This window comes from Somniosus microcephalus, chromosome 4 (genome assembly GCF_052327205.1).
Source record: "Somniosus microcephalus isolate GS21.2 chromosome 4, FLI_Smic_1.0, whole genome shotgun sequence".
Taxonomy (NCBI): Eukaryota; Metazoa; Chordata; class Chondrichthyes; order Squaliformes; family Somniosidae; genus Somniosus; species Somniosus microcephalus.
In genome coordinates, this window is record NC_140990.1 from 128,093,287 (window position 1) to 128,113,738 (window position 20,452).

Genomic DNA, 20,452 nt, shown 5'->3' on the forward strand with positions numbered 1-20,452 from the left:
TCCTGTGTGGATGTCATTAACATAGAAACATAGAAACACAGAAGATAGGAGCAGGATAGGCCATTTGGCCCCTCAAGCCTGCTCCACCATTCAATGAGATCATGGCTGATCATCCAAATTCAGTACCCCGTTCCTGCCTTCTCCCCATATCCCTTGATCCCTTTAGCCTTAAGAAATATATCCAACTCCTTCTTGAATATATTTAATGAATTGGCCTCCACTGCCTTCTGTAGTAGAGAATTCCACAGGTTCACCACTCTCTGGGTGAAGAAATTCTTCCTCATCTCAGTCCTAAATGGCTTACCCCTTATCCTTAGACTATGACCTCTAGTTCTTGACTCCCCGGCCATCGGGAACATCGTTCCTGCATCTAGTCTGTCCAAGCCTGACAGAATCTTATAGGTTTCGATGAGATCCCCTCTCAATCTTCTAAACTCTAGTGAGTACAAGCCCAATCGACCCAATCTCTCCTCGTACTTCATTCCTGCCATCCCAGGAATTAGCCTGTTGAATCTTCACTGCACTCCTTCTATGGCAAAAACGCCCTTCCTCAGATAAGGCGACCAAAACTGCACACAATACTCAAGGTGCGGTCTCACCAAGGCCCTGTACAACTGCAGCAAGACATCCTTGTTCCTGTACTCGGACCCTCTTGCTACGAAGGCCAACATACCATTTGGCTTCTTAACCGCCTGTTGCACCTGCATGCTTACCTTCAGCGACTGATGCACAAGAACACCCAGGTCTCTTTGCACTTCCCCTTCTCCCAGTCTACTGCCATTCAAATAATAATCTGCCTTCCTGTTTTTGCCACCAAAGTGGATAACCTCACATTTATCCACATTATAGTGCATTTGTCATGTTTGTGCCCAATCACCCAACCTGTACAAATCGTACTGGAGTTTCACAACATCCTCCTCACAGGAAACCCTCACACCCAGCTTTGTGTCGTCTGCAAATTTGGAGATATTACATCCAATTCCTTCGTCCAGATCATTAATATATATTGTGAACAGCTGGGGTCCTAGGACCGATCCTTGCGGTACTCTATTAGTCACTGCCTGCTACTCGGAAAATGACCCATTTATTCCAACTCTTTGCTTTAATTAGTTCAATACGTGGAGAAATGTGGGCCGCTAACAATAGGCTGGGATCCATGGTTGTTGCCCTGTCTGGATGCCATTGGTTCAATAGGTGGAGCAATGTGGGCCACTAACAATAGGCTGGGATCCATGGATGTTGCCCTGTCTGGATGCCATTGGTTCAATAGGTGGAGCAATGTGGGCCGCTAACAATAGGCTGAGATCCGTGGTCATTGCGCTGTGTGGATGTCATTAGTTCAATAGTTGGATCAATGCAGGCCGCTAACAATAGGCTGGGATCCGTGGTCATTGCCCTGTGTGGATGTCATTAGTTCAATAGTATGAGCAATGCAGGCCGCTAAAAATAGGCTGGGATCCGTGGTCGTTGCCCTGTGTGGATGCCATTAGTTCAATAGGTGGATCAATACGGGCCGCAAAAAATATGTTGAGATCAGTGGTCTTTGCCCTGTGTGAATTCCATTAGTTGAATAGTTGGAGCAATGCGGGCCACTAACAATAGGCTGGGATCTGTGGTCGTTGCCCTGTGTGGATGCCATTAATTCAATAGGTGGATAAATGCAGGCCGCTAACAATAGTTGCAAACATTGCTGCGCAATGGTTTAATTCGTGAATCAATGTTGGCTTCATGTCATTGGAGATGGACAGGTAACATTTTTAGAAACGCAAACACATTCTTTCAATAAAAACTTACTCTGGGTTGTTAGGTTTTTTGTCAGACTTTTCTGCCACCTTTTACAGGTTATAAATGCCCAGGTCAAAATTTTAATTAATTAGAATTGATTAGCAGATTTAATATGTGCAAAATTTGGTCATGGAGAAAATAACGAGAATAAAGATAAACAAATCTTCAGGTCCTGATGGTTGCCACCATAGGATATTAACAGAAGTATTTCAGGAAATTTTAGACGTTCCAGCCATGTTCTTCCAAAATTCTCTTGACTCACGAAGTGCTCCATGGATTGGAAAATTGCCCACGTCACTTCATTAGTTAGGAAGGCTAGCGGAGACAAAATCGGCAATTATAGGGCTATTACTGTAAGATCTGTTGTGGAGAAGTTATTAGAATCTGTTATTAGGGACAGAGTGCTTGAGTGTAGAGCTGAACCCAGCCAGTGTCAGCACCTTCAGGGGAGGAGAACCAGTGAGTGAACTGAACCCAGCCAGAGTCAGCACCTTCATGGGAGGAGAGAGATGTGAACCAGTGAGTGAACTGAACCCAGACAGAGTCAGCACCTTCAGGGGAGGAGAGGGAGGGGAACCAGTGAGTGTACAAGTGAACCCAGCCAGAGTGAGCACCTTCAGGGGATGAGAGAGAGGTGAACCAGTGAGTGAACTGAACCCAGCCAGAGTCAGCACCTTCAGGGGAGGAGAGGGAGGGGAACCAGTGAGTGAACTGAACCCAGCCAGAGTCAGAACCTTCAAGGAAGGGGAACCAGTGAGTGTAGAACTGAACCCAGCCAGAGTCCACACCTTCAGGGGAGGAGAGGGAGGGGAACCAGTGAGTGTACAAGTGAACCCAGCCAGAGTGAGCACCTTCAGGGGAGGAGAGAGAGGTGAACCAGTGAGTGAACTGAACCCAGCCAGAGTCAGCACCTTCAGGGGAGGAGAGGGAGGGGAACCAGTGAGTGAACTGAACCCAGCCAGAGTCAGAACCTTCAAGGAAGGGGAACCAGTGAGTGTAGAACTGAACCCAGCCAGAGTCCGCACCTTCAGGGGAGGAGAGGGAGAGGAACCAGTGAGTATAGAACTGGACCCAGCCAGTGTCAGCACCTTTATAGAGTAATCACAGCACAGAGGAGGCCATTCGGCCCAAAGAGTCTGTGCCAGCTCACCATAGAGCAATCCATTGAGTCCCATTCCCCTGCTCTATCCCCGTAGCCCTGCAAGTTTATTTCCCTCAAATGCCGATCCAATCTCCCCTTGAAAACATTGAGTGCCTTCGCTTCCACCACTTCCATCGGCAGCAATTTCCAGGTCCTCACCACATGATGAATAAAAAAGTTTTTGCTCACATCCCCCCTGTATCTCTTGCACAAAACCTTAAATTTGTGTCACCTAGTCCTTGTATCATCAACCAGTGGGAAAAGACTTTCCCTGTCTAGCTTATCCTAACCCGTCATAATCTTGTACACCTCTATCAAATCAAAGTTTGGTGTCATCTGCAAATTTAGAAATTCTACTTTGTATTCCAATATCCAGGTCATTTATATATATCAAAAAAGCAGTGGCCCCAGCACTGAGCCTTGGGGAACACCAGTGTCTACCATCCTCCAGTGACATCAGCACCGACCTGTATGGCTGCTGTTTTACGAGCTCCTCCCCAACTGGTATTTTAATGTTGTATTTAATGTATTTAATATTGTATTGTAGGAATTAACGAATTCCAACGAATAATGGAGATCGACACAGGAGAACAATTAAACAGGTCTTTACTCAATGGAGATGCCACGACGACTGCCTGGGCAGCCCCGTGGTTTGCGATGTGACGTCATCGTGTTTGCCTGCATTTTCCCGCGCTTTTAAAGGGGCCACGCCCCGTACATGCAAACTCTACATACAAAACACAGTAATGCCTAACACAATGGTACAGCTTTAGGCTGGTGTTAGAGCATCGTTAAAGATAATTATATACAGTTAGCCAGAGTCATTCAGTGGTTCTGCCACATGCACCCCCCAGAATTCGCTTTAACAGACAAAGTCAAACGGTGAGGGGGCCTGACGAGCCTGTCAGAATGAATCCTGTGATCTTGAGGTGGAGGCTGCTGGGTGGCTGGTGGTCTGGCGGGTGGTTGCATTTGGTCTGCCGTAACGACGATGGGTGGCCGACCCCATCTCGGTGGTTGTGCTGTCTCGACGGGGTGGTCAAGGTCTAAATGTGCTGGCTTTAAGCGGTCGACCGAAATGTGGTCCGGTTTACCACTGACATCTACCGTGAAAGTTTTGTCCCCTGCTTCCAACATGTGGAAGGGACCGGTATATGGGGCCTTGAGCAGATCCCTATGTGCGTCATGGCGAATAACAACGTATTCAGCCTTGTCAAGATCCGTGGGAACTTGCGTCCTCTGCAACCCGTGGTGCGAAGTGGGCACCGGTGCGAAACACCTGGCTGCCTCTTGGTGACTAGCAAGCTGGGCAGACGCGGACCATGGCTCCGTCGATGTTGGTAGGAAGCCCCCTGGGACTCGCAGTGGCTGACCATACACAAGCTCCGCTGATGAAGAGTGAAAGTCTACTTTGGGGGCTGTGCGAAGGCCCAACAGGACCCATGGTAGCTTGTCTGCCCATCCAGCATCCTGGAGGCTGGCCCTCAGGCCGGCTTTCATTGACCGGTGGAAGCATTTGCAGAGTCCATTCCCTTGTGGGTAGTAGGCTGTGGTGCAGTGTAACTTGACACCGAGTCCTTGGGCCAGTGCATTCCAGAGTTCAGAGAAAAACTGCGGTCCACTGTCTGATGAAATATCTGCGGGCACTCCAAAACGGGCGATCCAGGAGTAAATGAACGCACTGGCCATGTCCGCCAAAGTCGTGGATGACGGGGGGACCACCTCCGGCCATCTGGTGGTGCGGTCAACCATGGCCAGGATGTGTGAAAAACCATGGGAGGGTGGGAGTGGTCCCACCAGGTCCACGTTGACATGGTCAAAACATCGCTCCGGAACTGTGAAGGTGGCCAACGGAGCTTTGATGTGGCACTGTACCTTGGCCTTTTGGCAGTCCACGCAGGTGTTGGCCCAGTCGTGGACATCTTTATGCATGCCATACCATACAAATTTCACTGACATTAGTTTCCGAGAGGCCTTCATTCCTGGGTGTGACAACCCATGTATGGCATCGAAGAATTTGCAATGCCAAATGACCAGCACGACAGGGCGAGGATCCTGCACGGAGACGTCACACAACAGCATGGTACCTGCTGAATGGAACTTGACGTCGGCCAACTGGAGGCCAGTGATGGCCATTCTGTAAGTTTGGACTTCCGGGTCTGAAGCTTGGTCCGCTGCCATGAGGGCATATTCGAGGCCCAAATGAACTGTATTGATGATCGCGTGGGAGAGGCAGTCTGCCACCAGGTTGTCGTTACCGGCCATGTGCTGTATATCCGTGGTGAATTCGGATATGTAGGTCAGTTGACGCTGCTGTCGGGCTGACCACGGTTCGGCGGTCTTGGCCATTGAAAAGGTTAGTGGCTTATGGTCCACAAAGGCGGTGAAAGGACGTCCTTCCAGTAGGAACCAAAAATGGTGGATGGCCAGGAAAAGGGCGAGCAACTCCCGGACGAACATGCTGTATGCTCTCTCGTTCTGCTGTAGTTGACGGCTGAGGAATGCCAACAGCTGCCATGTCCCGTTCACCCACTGCTGTTGCATGGCACCGACTGCATAGTCTGACGCGTCGGTGGTGAGGGCGATGGTGGCTCCTGGCAGCGGGTACACCAGCAGAGTCACGTTGGCTAAGGCGCGTTGGTGTCGGCGAATGCTCGGGCCATTTCATCTGTCCAGTCTACCGGGTTCTTGCCAGTCTTGCACTTGAGGGCCTCGTACAGGGGCTGAATCAGTAGTGCTGCCTTAGGCACGAAACGGTGGTAAAAGTTTACCATGCCTTGGAATTCCTGCAGGGCCTTTATGTTCTGCGGGCATGGAAAGGATGTCACCGCCTCTACTTTCGAAGGTAAAGGAACCGCTCCCTCTGGGGTGATGCGATGCCCCTGGAAGTCAATTTGGTGCAGGCCAAACCGACACTTGGCCGGGTCGATAATCAGGCCGTGTTGGCTGGGGCTTCGAAAAAGGGTGCGTAGGTGACAGGTATGTTCTTCCTTAGTTGGACTGGTAATTAGAATATCATCGAGGTAGATGAAGAGGAAATTCAGGTCCCACAGCATGGAGTCCATCAGGCGTTGGAAAGCCTGGACGGCGTTCTATAACCCAAATGGCATTCGTAAGAACTCGAAGAGGCCGAATGGGGAGATGACTGTGGTCTTCTGGTCGTCATGTGGATGAATTGGGACCTGATGGTAGCCCCGGACGAGGTCGACTTTTGAGAACACGGTGTTCACTGCAAAATGGGCAGAGAAATCCTGAATGTGGGGGATCGGGTACCAATCAGGAGTGGTGGCACCATTGAGGCATCGATAGTTGCCACATGGCCGCCATCCATCACCAGGCTTCGGGATGATATGGAGAGGTGAAGACCAGGGAACATTCGACGGGCGAATAATCCCTAACCATTCCATGGTTGCGAACTCCACCTTTGCGACCGCCAGCTTGCCTGGTTCCAGGCAGCGTGCCCGCGCATAGACCGGGGGGTTGTTCGTGGTGATGTGGTGCTCCACACCATGTTTCGTGGCTGTGGAGGAGAACGTGGGTCCTGTCAGGTTGGGGAATTCGACGAGCAGGTGTCATCAGGAGTCGGAAACGCACAGGAGATGGTGCGTGACGTAGTGTTACTGCAGTAACACGGAAGATAATTAAAAGTTGCTGCGTTGATCAGCCATCGGTTCCTAACTTCGACCAGGAGGCTGTTGGTGCACAGGAAATCCGCGGAGGAGGGGCTGGGAAACTTTGGCCGTAACAAACTCCCAGTGAAAACATTGCCCCCCGAGGCACAGCTCCACTCGCCGTTTGCCGAAGGTCTGAATTGTCCCGCCATTGGCCACCTCAAGTGTGGGGCCGTGATTCCCCGTCTGCACATTGAGGGCGGACGCAGGTGAAATGCTGCATTGCGCTCCGGTGTCGGACAGAAAACGATGACTGGAGAGAGTATCAGTGATGAACAGCAATTTTCCCGCGGTACCGATTGCCATCGCGGCCGCGCGGTGCCCGTTAGACCCATTCCTCAGTGATCGCAGTGTCAGTTGTCTGGTTTTTTGGGGAAAACTGCAGGGAGGGCGGCAACGCTTCACCTTCACGCTGGACTGCGCGTGGTAGAATCACAGCCCAGCAGGCTGATGAGCTGGGGCGGTGCCTGTGGGGGTGGGTGCCTCGTGGCGGTGCAGTACTGCCGAGTTACAGCAAAAAGTTTGTCAGTCTCTGCAGCGACTGTTGTGCAGTCTTCAATTTCAGATCTGGCCGGGGCAGCTTGTACATGTTCAGGCAGTTGGCTGAGGAAAATCTCGCAGAATAGGAAACATTCCCGTTCTGAGTTCAGGAGTGTGAGCATTTGGCTTATCAACTCTGAAGGCTTGGTGTCCCCGAGCCCGAGCACAGCGAGTAATTGATGGGCGCGCTCCGATTTCGTGAGCCCGAAAACCTGCAGTAACCGCGCTTTGAGGGTTTCATACTTGCGCTCCGTTGGGGGGTTTTCAAGGAGGCTGACGATCTGAGACGCGGTAGAGCTGTCGAGTACAGAGACCACATATAGGTTCTTGGTCTGATCTGCATCGATGTTCCTCAGGGCGAACTGGGCCTCGACCTGAATAAACCAGGAGGGTGCTTGCTGCTCCCAGAACGGCGGTAGCCTTAGCGAAACGGCGTTTGCTTCCATGCTGTGCTCTCCTTTTGTGAAAACGTTCACAAAAACGTGGTTACCAATGTAGGAATTAACAACTTCCAACGAATAACGGAGATCGACACAAGAGAACAATTAAACAGGTCTTTACTCAATGGAGATGCTGCAAGGACTGCCTGGGCAGCCCAGTAGTTTGCGGCGTGACGTCATCGTGTTTGCCCACGTTTTCCCGCGCTCTTAAAGGGGCCACGCCCTGTACATGCAAACTCTATATACAAAACACAGTAATGCCTAACACAATGGCACAGGTTTAGGCTGGTGTTAGAACATCGTTAAAGAGAATTATATACAGTTAGCCAGAGTCATTCAGTGGTTCTGCCACAGTATTTTAATATATCGTACTGTTAGTTTTTAGTATTCTACTGTAGAGTATTTAGCACTCTTGTTTTAGTATTAGTAATTTAGTTGTTTTTTAAAAAATATTCTACTTTGTAACCGACCTGTATGGCTGCTGTTGTACGATCTCCTCCCCAACTGGTATTTTAACGTTGTATTTAATGTATTTAATGTTGTATTTTAATATATTGTACTGTTAGTTTTTTAGTATTATACTGTTTAGTATTCAGCATTCTAGTTTTAGTATTAGTAGTTTAGTTGTTTTTTTAAAAATAATCTACTGTTTAACTGACCTGTATGGCTCATGAGGGTAGCCGTTGTTTTACGAGCTCGTCCACAACTTTCCACTTCATTTATTATTTTATTGTTATTATTAAACAATTTTGTAAGTACTGTTTCTTCGCTTATCCGCTACGACCGTCAATCACATCTGGACATAAGATCGTCCGGAGATATAGGACCTACCCACGATTTTTCGGACTTGGATTCTGCTGCTACTGCCATCTATCCTCCCACCTGCTTACCTGACTTCATTCCTGTGATCAGGAAGCAATGATGGTGCAAGCGGGGCAGACAAGCAGGTGCATTAGTGAAGCTGAGGTGATGCGAATACCACCACCCCCCCTTCCAAGTATTCTCCTGGCGAATGTGCAGTCACTGGACAATAAGCTGGACGAACTCAGGGGGAGGCTCACCTTCCAGTGAGACATTAAGAACTGCAACGTTCTGATTTTCACTGAGACTTGGTTTGATCCATCGATACCGGCTTCGGCCATTCAACCAGAGGAATTCAGCATTCACTGGCTAGACTGAGCAAGGGACTCGGGGAAGAATAGAGGGGGTGGAGTATGCTTTATGTTCAAAGTTCTTGGTGTTCCGACGTGGAACTACTTACATCTTCTTGTTCACCCGATCTTGACACCTAATGATCAAATGCCGACCCTTCTACCTCCTGAGAGAGTTCTCATCCGTGATCATTACAGCGGTGTATATTCCACCACAGGCTGACGCAAATAGGGCACTAAACGAGCTGTATGGGACCATTAGCAGGCTTGAAATTCCCATCCAGAGGCTGCATTCATCGTGGCTGGCGATTTCAACAAAGCCAATCTGAAAAAAGTACTGCCTAAATACCATCAGCATATCACCTGCCCAACGTGAGCCAAGAGCACACTAGATCATGTTTAAACTCCGTTCCGGGATGGATACAAGGCCCTCCCACACCCTCCCTTCGGCAAATCAGATCACGACTCCATCCTGCTGCTACCCACCTATAGGCAAAAACTGAAACAGGAAAAGCCTGTGATGAGATCTCTACAATGGTGGTCGGATCAATCAGACGCTATGTTATGAGACTGTTTTGATTCCACTGACTGGGATATGGTCCGGAATGCCTCGGACAATGATATCAACACATATACAGACTCAGTCATTAGTTTCATAAACAAGTGCACAGATTATGTTGTTCCGAGGATTGCTTTAAGAACATTTCCCAACCAGAAACCATGGGTAAATGGCGATATCCGTGCTATGCTAAAAGCATGGCCCATCGCATTCAACTCTGGGACATAGATGAGTACAAGAAATCAAAGTACGAGCTGAGAAAAACCATCAAAAATGCAAAAAAAAAATACATGGATCAAGTGGAGTCACACTATCATTGCTCAGATTCGCGGAGGATGTGGAGTGGACTACAACCTATTATGGACTACAAAGGGAAACCCAGCTGTGTCATGCCCAGCAATGCCTCTCTCCCAGACGAGCTTAACACTTTTTACGTCCGGTTTGAGGCCAAAAACAACTGGCGTGTTACAAGGGCGCCTGCGACTCAGGACGACCGGGTCTTCTCAATCTCCGTGGCTGACGTGAGCAAGACCTTTAAGAGAGTGAACACCCACAAAGCACCTGGTCCAGATGGAATCCCTGGGCGTGTCCTTAGAGCATGCACTGACCAGCTGGCAGCTGTGTTTACGGATATATTCAACCATTCACTGTACCAGTCTGTCGTCCCCACCTGCTTCAAGATGACATCGGTTATTCCAGTCCCCAGAGAAACAAAAGTAACCTGTTTAAATGACTACCGCCCCATAGCACTCACTTCTGTCATCATGAAGTGCTTTGAGAGGCTGGTCAAAACCCGCATCAACACCTTTCTAACTGACACACTGGACCCAATCTAATTTGGTTACCACCCAAAAAGATCTAGGGATGATGCCATCGCCACTCTACTGCACACTGCCTTATCACACCTGGATAAGAGAAACACCTATGTGAGAATGTTGTTCATTGATTATAGTTCAGTATTCAACACCATTATCTCCTCCAAGCTTGTCAACAAGCTCAGTGAGCTAGGAATTAACACCTCCCGATGCAACTGGATCCTGGACTTCCTGACAGGCAGACCCCAGGTGGTGAAAATAGGCAGTAACACCTCCTCAACACTGATCTTGAACAAGCGAGCTCCCCAGGGTTGTGTGCTCAGCCCCCTTCTGTACTCCCTGTTGACTCACGATTGCGTGGCCACACACAATTCCAACTCCATCATCAAGTTTGCTGATGACACTACCGTTATAGGCCTGGTCACAGATGGAGATGAGACAGTCTACAGGGAGGAGGTAAGAACTCTAGCAGAATGGTGCAAGTACAACAAACTCTCCCTCAACATCAGCTAAAACAAAGGAGATGATAGAAACATAGAAACATAGAAGATAGGAGCAGGAGTAGGCCATTCGGTCCTTCGAGCAAACTCTGCCATTCAATGAGATCATGGCTGAACATCCAAATTCAGTACTCTGCGCCTGCCTTCTCCCCAAAACCCTTGATCCCTTTAGCCTCAAGAAATATATCCAACTCTTTCTTGAATATATTTAATGAATTGGCCTCCACCGCCCTCTGTGGCAGAGAATTCCACAGGTTCACCACTCTCTGGGTGAAGAAATATCTCCTCATTTCAGTCCTAAATGGCTTACCCCTTATCCTTAGACTATGACCCCTGGTTCTGGACTCCCCGTCCATCAGAAGCATCCTTTCTGCATCTGGTCTGTCCAGACCTGACAGAATTTTATAGGTTTCGATGAGATCCCCTCTCAAACTTCTAAACACCAGTGAGTATAAGCCCAATCGACACAATCTCTCCTCGTACGTCATTCCTGCCATCCCAGGTATCAGCCTGGTGAATCTTCGCTGCACTCCCTCCATGGCAAGAAAGTCCTTCCTCTGGTAAGGTGACCAAAACTGCGCAAAACACTCAAGGTGCGGTCTCAACAAGGCCCTGTACAACTGCAGCAAGACATCCTTGTTCTTGTACTCAAACCCTCTTGCTACAAAGGCCAACATACCATTTGCTTCTAAACCGCCTGCTGCACCTGCATGCTTACCTTCAGCGACTGGTGCACAATAACACCCAGGTCTCTTTGCACTTCCCCTTCTCCCAATCTATTGCCATTAAAATAATTATCTGCCTTCCTGTTTTTGCCACCAAAGTGGATAACCTCACATTTATCCACATTATAGTGCACTTGCCATGTTTCTGCCCAATCAACAAAGCTGTCCAAACCGTACTGGAGCTTCACGACATCCTCCTCACAGCTTACCCTCCCACCCAGCTTTGTGTCGTCTGCAAATTTGGAGATATTACATTCAATTCCCTCATCCAGATCATTAATATATATTGTGAGCAGCTGGGGTCCTAGGACGGATCCTTGCGGTACCTCACTAGTCACTGCCTGCCTCTCGGAAAATGACCCGTTTATTCCAACTCTTTGCTTTCTTTCCACCAACCAGTTCTCTATCCAAGTCAATACCTTGCCCCCAATCCCATGTGCCTTAATTTTGCACGATAATCTCTTATGTGGGACCTTATCGAAAGCCTTCTGAAAGTCCAAATACACCACATCCACTGGTTCTCCCTTATCTATTTTACCAGTTACATCATCAAAAAATTCCAGTAGACTAGTCAAGCATGATTTACGTTTTGTAAATCCATGTTGATTTTGTCCGATCCTGTCACTGCTTTCCAAGTGCTCTGCTATTACATGTTTTATGATAGACTCTAGCATTTTTCCCACTACCGATTTCAGGTTTACTGGTCTATAACTCCCCGCTTTTTTTTGACCAACTTTTTTGAATAGGGGGGTAACATTAGCTACACTCCAATCCATGGGTACTGTTCCAGAGTCTATCGAGTTCTGGAACATGAACTGCAATGCATCTACTATCTCTAGGGCCACTTCCTTAAGTACCCTGGGATGTAGAACATCAGGCCTTGGGCATTTTATCGGCCTTCAGTCCCATCAATTTTCCTAACACCATTTCCCTACAGATACTGATTTCTTCAGTTCCTCCCTCTCATCAGAACCTATGTTCCCCAGCATCTCTGGGAGGTTATTTGTGTCCTCCTTTGTGAAGACAGAACCAAAGTATGTATTTAGTTGGCCTGCCATTTCCTTGTTTCCCATTATAAATTCCTCTGATTCTGACTGTAAGGGACCTATGATTGACTTCACCAATCTTTATCTCATCACATATCTATAAAAGCTTTTACAGTCAGTTTTTATGTTACTTGCTAGCTTACTCTCATATTCTATTTTCCCTTTCTTAATTAATCCCTTTGTCCTCCTTTGTTGAATCCTAAGCTGCTCTCAATCCTCAGGATTATTGCTTTTTCTAGCCAATTTATATGTCCTCTCCTTGGATCTTATGCTATCCCTAATTTCCCTTCTTAGCCACGGTTGAGTCACCTTTTTTGTTTTATTCTTATGCCATACTGGGATGAACAAATTCTGCAGCTCATCCCTTCGGTCTTTGAAAGTTTGCCATTGCCTATCCACCGTCAACCCTTTGAGTGCCATTCCCCAATCAATCCTACCCAACTCGCTCCTCAGACCATCGTAGTTTCCTTTATTTAAATTGAGGACACTTGTCTCTGAGTCAACTATTTCATTCTCCATCTTAATGAAGAATTCGATCATATTATGATCGCTCCGACCCAAGGGGCCTCGTACAACAAGATTGCTATTTAATCCTTTCTCGTTACATAATACCAAGTCTAACATGGCCTGATCTCTGGTTGGTTCCTCGACATATTGGTCCAGGAAACCATCCCATAAACACTCCAGGAATTCCTCCTCCGCGGTATTGTTACTAATTTGGTTGGCCCAATCTAAATGTAGATTAAAGTCACCCATGATGACTACTGTGCCCTTATTGCACGCTTCTTTAATGTCCCTTTTAATGCCATCCCCAACCTCTGCCTTACTGTTTGGAGGTCTATATACCACTCCCACTAATGTTTTTTTCCCCTTAGTATTTCTCAATTCTACCCATAGAGATTCCAGATCATCAGAGCTAATATCCTTCATTGCAATTGTATTAATCCCTTCTTTAACCAGTAATGCTACACCACCTCCCTTTCCTTTTTGCCTATCTTTCCTGAATGTCGAATACCCCTGGATGTTGAGTTCCCAGTCTTAGCCATCCCTGAGCCATGTTTCCGTACTCCCAACCAAATCACATTCGTTTACCTCTATTTGCGCAGCCAATTCATCCACCTTATTACAAATGCTCCTCGTATTAAGACACAAAGCCTTCAGGCTTGTTTTTTTAACGCTCTTAGACCTATTAGAATTATTATTTACTGTGGCTACGTTTGCTTTAAACCGTTGATTTCTCTGACTACCACTTTTGTATTTCTCCTTCCTATCTTTTGCTTTTACCCCTGTTTTCCTATCCTCTGTCGCCCTGCTCAGGTTCCCAACACCCTGCCATTTTAGTTTAAACTCCCCCCGAACAGTGCTAGCAAACCTCCCCGCAAGGATATTTCTCCCGCTCTGGTTCCGGTGCAATCTGTCCGAATTGTACAAGTCCCACCTTCCCCAGAAGCAGGCCCAGTGATCCAGGAAACTAAAGCCCTCCCTCCTGCACCAACTCATTAGCCACGCATTCATCTGTTCTATCCTCCTATTCCTATACTCACTAGCACGTGGCACTGGGAGTAATCCAGAGATTACAACCTTTGAGGTCCTACTCTTTAATCTGCTACCTAGCTCCCTAAATTCTTGCTGCAGGACCTCATCCCTCTTCTTACCTATGTCGTTGGTCCCAATGTGAACCATGACCTCTGCCTGTTCACCCTCCCCCTTCAGAATGCCCTGCAGCCGTTCAGTGACATCCTTGACCCTGGCACCAGGGAAGCAACAAACCATCCTGGATTCATGCCTATGGCCACAGAAACGCCTATCTGTTCCCCTTACATTATAATCCCCTACCACTAATGCTCTCCCACTGTTTTTCCTCCCTTCCTGAGCAGCAGAAGCACCCCTGGTGCCAGGAAGTTGGCTGCTGCTGCCTTCCTCTGGTGAGTCATCCCCCTCAACAGTATCCAAAATGGTATACCTTTTTGAAAGGGGGATGGCCATAGGGGTCCCCTGCACTACCTGCCTGCTTCTATTGCTCCGCCTGGTGGTCACCTATTTCCCTTCTGCTTGTGCAGCCCTACCCTGCGGATTGACCAACTCATCAAACTTGTAATCCACGACCCTCTCAGCATCGTGAATGCTCCACAACCCATCCATCTGCAGCGCCAGTGCCTCCATACGGCCCGTTAGTAGCTGCAGCTGGATGCATTTCTGGCACACATGGTCGTCAGGGACACTGGCAGCGTCCCTGAATTCCCACATAGAGCAAGAGGAGCATAACACGGGGCTGGGCTCTCCTGGCATGACTTACCCCTTTAATTAATTTAAATTAATTCAATACCACCAGTTAAAGATATACACTAGGGCGCTTATTTACCAACTGTCCCCACTACACCACAGAGACCCAAGAAAATATAAACCGCAGAATTTAAGCTTGTAATGTAAAGGAAAAAGAAATACTCACCAACCAATCACTTACCTGCTTCCTGGTGACGTCACACTTGGATTACTATTTACTTCTCTCTCCGGCTCTTGAATTGTCAGGCCGCTCCTCACTCGCTGCCACCGATTTCAAACTGCCGCCGATGATCAGTGTTCCCACACAGGTCCGCTCTGTTCGGGCCGCTCCTCATTCACTGCCGCCGATTTCAACTGCCGCCGATGCTCAGTGTTCCCATGCAGGGCCACTCTGGTCGGGCCGCTCCTCACTCACTGCTGCCGATTTCAAATTGACGCTGATGCTCAGTGTTCCTACGTAGGTCCGCTCTGGTTGATCCGCTCCTCACTCACTGCCGCCAATTTCAAACTGCCGCCGATGCTCAGTGTTCCCACACAGGGCTGCTCTGGTTGGGCCGTTCCTCACTCACTGCCGCCGATATTAAATCGTGGTCTAAAGGAAGCGGCAGGGGGAGGGACACTCCCCAATCTACATCGAAGGGGCTGAGGTGGAGAGGGTCAGCAGCTTCAAATTCCTGGGTGTGTTTATTACTCAGGACTTAACGTGGTCACATCACATCGACGTCGTAATGAAGAAGGCATGCCAATGCCTGTTCTTCCTCAGGAGACTGAAGAAATTTGGAATGGTCCCCCAGATTCTCACTAACTTCTTCCGGTGCACCATCGAGAGTATCCTGTGCGGCTGCATCACTACCTGGTATGGCAACTGCACCACCACAGGCCACAAGGCTCTACAGATGGTGGTGAAAGCTGCACAAGATACTATAGGAATTAAACTACCTGCTGTCCAGGATATCTACCCCGAGAGGTGCCGGGGGAACGCCCTGAGAATCATTAAAGATGTGAGCCACCCCAGCCACAACCTCTTCGCCCTGCTCCCATCTGGTAAGAGATACCAAAGCATACGGTCTCATACCAGTAGGTTTCAAAACAGCTTCTACCCCCCAGGCCATAAGACTCATGAACGTATAATTTATTATTAATTGCTGTTGGTTTATTTATTATCACTGTATTTCTATTAGTATATTATCATTGTTATGTCATATTTATTGCAATGATGGGAGGACTCGTAAAAATCAACATTTCATTGTGCAGTACACATGTCTGCTGCATATATGACAAACAAAGTTGAATTGAATTGAATTGAATCGATGAAGGCATTATCTACCCTGCTAATTATATCCTCAAAAGGATCTAATACATTTTTCAAACATGATTTGCCTTTCCTGAAGCAATGTTGAAACAACCTAATCATGTTATGATTTTCTATGTGCCCTCATACCTCTTCATTAACAATGGATTCCAGCATTTTCTCGATGACTGAGGTCAGGCTAAATGTCCGGTAGTTCCCTGTATTCTCTCTCCCTCCTTTCTGGAGTAGCAGTGTTATATTTTATATCTTGCAATTCACTGGGACCGTTCCAGAATCTAGGGGCTTTTGGAAGACTGTTACCAATGCATCCACTATCTCTGCAGTTATAAAACTCTAGAATGTGGGCCATCAAGTACAGGGGATTTGTTGGATTTTAGTCCCAATAATTTATCCAGTACTTTTTCTTTACTAATATTAATTACTTTAAGTTCCTCACTCTCATTAGACAATTGGCTCCCCACTATTTCTGGTATATTTTTAGTGTCTGTTACGGTGAAGACAGATAAAAAATATTTTTAAAATCTCTGCCATTTCCTGATTCCCCATTATAAGTTCTACAGTCTCAGCCTCTAAGGGACCCACGCTTACTTTCGCTACTCTCTTCCTTTTTATATACTTGTAGAAGCTCTTACAATCTGTTACTATTTCCCCCCTCTTTTATCAATTTTATGACCATCCTTGCTGGTTTTTAAAACTCGCACAATCCTCAGGCTTACTACTCTTCTTGGCAACATTATAAACCTCTTTTAATCTAATACTGTCCTTATCCTCATTAGTTAGTCATGGATGAATCTCTTTTCCTGTAATCTTTTATATATCTTAATGAAATGTATATTCGTTGAGAATTATGAAATGTTTATTTAAATATTCACCATTGCTTATCTACTGTTCTACCTTTTAATCTATTGTTACAATCTACCTTAGTTAATTCGCCCGTCATACCTTTGTAATTGAATTTATTTAAGTTTAAGACAATTGTTTCCGAGTTAAATATGTCACTCTTGAACTCAATGTGATAATATATTATATTATGATCACTCTTCCGCAGAGGATCCCTTACTATCAGATTATTAATTAACCAACAACAACAACTTGTATTTATATAGCGCCTTTAACGTAGCAAAACGTTCCAAGGTGCTGCACAGGAGTATTATAAGACAAGAAAATTTAAACCGAGCCACATAAATATAAATTAGGGCAGGTGACCAAAAGTTTGGTCAAAGAGGTAGGTTTTAAGGAGCGTCTTAAAGAAAGAAAGAGAGGTAGCGATTCAGAAAGCTTTAGACGGGGAATTACAGAGCTCAGGGCCTAGGCACCAGAAGCACGACCACCAATGGTTGAGCGATTATAATCAGGGATGCTCAATAGGGCAAAATTAGAGGTGTGCAGATAGCTCAGCGGGTTGTGGGGCTGAAGGAGGTTACAGAGATAAGGAGGAACGAGGCAATGGGGGATTTGAAAACAAGGATGAGAATTTTGAAATCGAGGCGCTGCTTTACAGGGAGACAATGTAGGTCAGCAAGCACAGTGGAGATGGGCAAACAGAACCTGGTGCGAGTTAGGATATGGGCAGCTGAGTTTTGGATGACCTCAAGTTTAGATAGGATAGAATGTGGGAGACCAGCCAGGGGTGCGTTGGGATAGCCAAGACTAGACGTAACAATGGCCTGGATGAGTGCTTCAGCAGTGGATGAGCTGAGTCAAGGGCGGAGACGGCGATGTTACGGAGGTGCAAATAGGCGGTCTTTGTTATGTTGTGGTAATGTGGTCGGAAGACCATTTCCAGGTCAAATATGACACCAAGGTTGTGAACAGTGTGGTTGACCCTCAGACAGATGTTAGGGAGAGGGATGGAGTCAGTGGCTAGGGAACAGAGTTTGTGGTGGGGACCGAAAACGGTGGCTTTGGTCTTCCCAATAATTAATTGGAGAACATTTTGGCTCATCCAGTACTGTATGTCAGACAAGCAGTCTGACGATTTAGATACAGTGGAGAGGTCGAGAGAAGAAGTACTGATGTAGAGCCTGGTGTCATCAGCTTACATGTGGAATCTGATGCTGTGTTTTCGGATGATGTCGTCAAGGGGCAACATGTATGTGAGGCCCCGTCTCATTACACAGGACAAGATCTAAAATAACCTCTTCCCTGGTTGGTTCCACGTCGTTTTGTTCTAGGAAAGGGTCTCGAGTGCATTCCATGAACTCTTCTTTGAAACTACTTTTGCTAAGTTGATTTGTCCAGTCTAAATGAAGATTAATGTACCCCACGGTTATTGCATTACCTTTGTTAGAAGTTTCTCTTCTTTCTTGATTAATACTCTGTCCAAAATTATAGCTGCTATTCGGGGAGCCTGCAAACTACAGCCTCCAATGTTTTCTGTCCCTTGTTACTTCTTATTTCCACCCATACTGATTCTACTTCCTGGTTTTCTGAGCCAAGATCCTTCCACATTACTGTACTTATGTCATCCTTTATTATCAGTGCTACCCGCCTTCATTTTCCATTTTGTCTGTCTTTTCGGAACATCAAGTACCCTTTAGTTCACAACGTTGGTCAACCTGCAATCAAGTCTTTGTAATGCCTATTGGATCAAACCCATTTATCGATATTTTTGCCACGAATTCCTCTATCTTGTTAGGAATGCCGGGTGCATTCAGATAAAGCACTTTTAATGTTAAGCTTTTACCTTGTTCCCCTGATTGGACTGTATTCACTGATGCATTATTACTGTTAAACTCTCAGTCCCTCCCTGTCACAATCTGCTTATCTTTATCCAGATGGCTACACTGCTCTATGGACTTGAATTTTCTTTTGAGATTTTGTACGTTTCCCCTCATCTGAATCCTCCTCCTTTTAGTGTAAAGCCCTATCTACAGCCTCAGTTATTCAATTCACTGGAACATTGGTCACAGCCGTTTAAGTGGAGACTGTCCAAATGGAACAGCGCCCTCTTTCCCCAGTACTGGTGAGAGTGCCCAATGAATGGAAACCCCTTCCTCCCGTACCACTCTTTGAGACACGCATTTAAACCTCTAATCTGTTTCACCCTATGCCAATGTGCACGTGACTCAGGTAACAATCCAGAGATCACTACCTTCAAGAATCTACTTTGTAATTTGGATCCTAGCTCCTCAAACTTCCTCAGCAGAACCTCATTCCTAGTTCTACCTATGTCATTGGATCCTACGTGGACCACGACAACAACTGGATCCTCCCTCTCCCGCTTCAGCTACTTCTACAGCTACGTGGAGAAGTCTTTAACCCTGGTACCGGACAGGCAACACAACCTCGGAAGTCCCCATCGCGGCTGCCGAGAACTGTATCTATCCCCTGCCTATACTGTCCCTTACCAGCACCACGTTTTTTTCATGCCAAACCCCCATTTGAACGCCCTTATGTACCACGGTGCCATGGTCAGTTTGCTCATACACTCTGTCGATTTTCCTTCATCCACTCTGGTCGCAAGACCCTCGTAATTGTTGGAAAGGGACAAAGGTCGAGGCTCCTTCAGCACTGCACCTGGGGTCCCCTTACCTGCCTGAGTCACAGTCACACCCTCCTTTCTATGACCGGACCTGTACCCCTTCCTACCTAAGGGGTGTGACTGCCTCTTGGATCAAAGGGCTAGAAATTGCATAGCACCATGTTTGGGATGATAATATTTGAAATCTCGGTAAAGTATCGCCAGGCGATAAACATGTTCTGGTCCCAGGATATTGAGCTTTAGCACTGCAAGAGGGAAGTGGAGTGCTAAATAAAGCGCTAACCACATCTCTTCGGGCACTAAAGTGCGAGTACGGGGCGATAGTGGCAGGCCACTGAATAATGTGGCGTGCAAAGATACCAGCACCGGAGGCTGCTTCCCACGCTTAAAGGGAAGGGCCAATGATGCTGCACAACATACTTCTGCTCAGTTCTGTGTTGCCAGGCGACCTGCTCGACTGCCATTACAGCCCCAAATACTCGCAGAGAGTGGAGGGCTTGGACATCTCGCAGCAATAAATTATCAAAAACTTTCAGCAGGCACCAGACTGGTGCAAAGAATACCACTGACTTTAATTAACGCTCCCCAAGCGGCCAGCCAAGGTAACAACGCCTCCTCTTCCTGCCGTTGCTGACACCCAGCAATACAGGAGTAGGCAGGAGGCAATTTCACATCCGGAGCAGGAACGGGGCACTGTGCACTTTATGACGTCACAAACTGCAAGACACTGGAGGACAAGGTTCTAAGTGTTAGTGCCAGACCTATACCGGCAGGGAAGTTTGTGGGCATTGCTGAATTCACCGGGCCCAGTTGCTAACCACTCAGCATCCCATTACCGCCCCAAGGCGCAAACAGGAGGCGCAAAGTGTCCTGGTATCTCTCCCCCTCCCTGATGGCCCACAATGTCTGCACCTCGAGGTCCAGGTCAACAACTCTGAGCTGGAGTTCTTCGGGATGCAGACACTTATTGCAGGTGTGGTTGTCTGTGATCACGATGCTC

The 20,452-nt window shown here is 47.2% G+C and overlaps 1 long non-coding RNA gene across 1 annotated transcript; it reads right to left on the bottom strand.

Moving 5' to 3' along the window:
- Positions 1–1,873: 1,873 nt before the first annotated feature.
- On the bottom strand, positions 1,874–20,094 carry LOC147119758 (uncharacterized). The gene is made up of 2 exons (XR_015078076.1): positions 20,023–20,094; positions 1,874–2,100 (listed from the first exon to the last, which is right to left on the bottom strand). It is a non-coding gene; the product is annotated as an uncharacterized LOC147119758 (long non-coding RNA).
- Positions 20,095–20,452: the final 358 nt, after the last annotated feature.